We start from the raw sequence: 2,468 nt of genomic DNA on the forward strand, positions 1-2,468 counted from the left end.
TGCGTACTTGCAAAGTCTGGGTTCTTGTTTTGCTGCTACGCACTTGTCCCTGAAAAAGGGGCAATTTGCATATTTTCATGTCATCTTGTCCTATCTTTTGACTCTCATAAGTCTCAACAGTAAATTGTTTTGCTATTTAAATTTACACCGAATGTAAACCTATATATTGTCTTTGAAATGCATGTTTGCGTAGGTCAGATTCCTGTGTTCTAGTGGCTGTACCTGTCCCTGAAAGTAGGCCATATTCTTCACTTGTCCACTAATGTCAAAATATTGGCTATCCTTGGGAGTCTAATATGAAAAAGGAAAGGTTTTAATTCTTCTATCTCTAATTTTGACAGATCTATGCCTTGGGTTGTTTATGAAATAGTTAGCACCAACGTTTGCATGTCATTGATATAGTTGTAGCAATGTGGCTGTTATTGAACGTATGCCACTTTATCTTAATTTGATGATAACAGTCCTATACAGTCATATTTAGCGTCCCCATATTAGTGACTCTCGAAGACTTGACTTGTTTCTATATTTGAATAAATATGATAAATCCCTGCGCATCTTTCTAATATGTAGTCTATCACTCTATGTCTTTGTATAACTATGTCTATGTGGAAAACATGCATTTCAGTCAACTCCGCTATTCCTGTACATGTAGACTGTACTCATTTTGAGCAAGGACAGGAACTTAAGTACTCTTTCAGTTTTGCTACAAAGGCCGCTTTCCGACGGCGATCACTTATGGACGTTACATCTACATCAAAGTGTTCACAAATCAGTTTTAGCAATGCAATCCCAAGTTCGTATAAGTCACTTCTCTTTGACATGTCACATAGGTTTATATCTCATCTTTATCAAGCTAACGTGAACTCTAGATGAAAGAGATAAGGACTTCTCAAGTTTCTTGCCCTGACCATGGAGCCAAGGGGAGATTCACTATAGTCTAGGAACTGGATGGCATGCTATGTTGCCCCTAAGGAAGGGGCAACATAGCATTAAATTTTGTATTTCAAATGCAGGCAATATTGGTTTGCAACTTATGATACTTTTAAATTGATAGTACATAATGACATATTGAAAAAAATACCCAGTTTCAAGGCCAGTTTCACTGCAACAAAACAAGACCTCAAACTTGCACTTCATTGACAATATATTGTTCTATATTTCACGTAAATTGCAAGTACAAACCAATGTTGGTTTGGAACTCATGGTGGTTCAGAGATAGCACAAAATGACGTACTATCAAACTAATGAAAATTGTCCCACTTTAAGTAGCAAGCGTGTAGCAGCAAAACAAGAACCCAAACTTTGCAAGCATGCATTTTATAGACAATTTGTTGTTTTATACTTCATGTAAATTTCAAGTAAAGAACTAGTTTGGTTTGGAGCTTATGTTAGTTCAAAGATAGCACAAAATGACATATCATCAAAATAACCAAAACTGACCTACTTTAAAGGACAAGTGCGTAGCAACGAAACAAGAATTCCAACTTTGCAAGCATGCATTTCATAGACAATTTGTTGTTATATACTTCATGTAAATTTCAAGTAAAGAACTAGTTTGGTTTGGAGCTTATGTTAGTTCAAAAAAAGCACAAAATGACATATCATCAAAATAACGAAAACTGACCTACTTTAAAGGACAAGTGCGTAGCAACGAAACAAGAACCCAAACTTTGCAAGCATGCATCTGATACCTCTGGAGTGGTTTATTATGCTGTGCAAATTTGAAACAAAACATCCTCCCCTTCTGGGACTTACAGTGCTTCAAAGTTGGGCAAAATTTCAGTTTTTTTACACCCTTAAAACAGTGCATTGTATTCAGAGTGCCCAAGACCTCAGATTTTACTGAACATTGGCTTTACTGCTATTTTATACAAGTTTAGGCATTGCTCTGATCAGCACATCTTGCTCTTGTCGTTACGCTAAAGCACTGATCAGTTATAGTGCCCTAAAGTTAGCCAATTTCTATGTTTTGTACATGCCAAAATCTGGACAAATGCCCTGAAAACTTCTTTGGCCCGTTGCCATGGCAACAAGGGGTTCTGAGCAAAAAGAAAGCTATTCTGAGGGGTTATGTACCAAGTACTATCACTGTGCAAAAAATGAGCCAAATCGATTTTTTGACCGGTGCCACCATTGTTTGATCCTTACAGACATTCGCTCTTAACTATTACATTTACATTACTATTGCATTATCACTATCACAAAGGGTTTATTTCCTTTAAGTGCACTTGATTATTCATCACATTTATGTAGTTGTTGAATTAAAAAGTAACATGTACAGCGATTTCAACAAAAGTTCAGCAGCCTATCGCACATGGTTACAAAGTGATCTGTTGGAATACAGTTTAGGTAATATAGACACTCATATTGATAGTTTGGTTCTTTAGTCAACTTATGCGTGTCCATGCTAAGTATTCTACCTTCAAGTTGTCCAGTTTTACAGAGAATCATCATATATATACATATAT

Source organism: Branchiostoma belcheri, unplaced genomic scaffold (genome assembly GCF_001625305.1).
Source record: "Branchiostoma belcheri isolate BF01 breed outbred unplaced genomic scaffold, Haploidv18h27 scaffold397, whole genome shotgun sequence".
In the NCBI taxonomy this organism is placed as follows: Eukaryota; Metazoa; Chordata; class Leptocardii; order Amphioxiformes; family Branchiostomatidae; genus Branchiostoma; species Branchiostoma belcheri.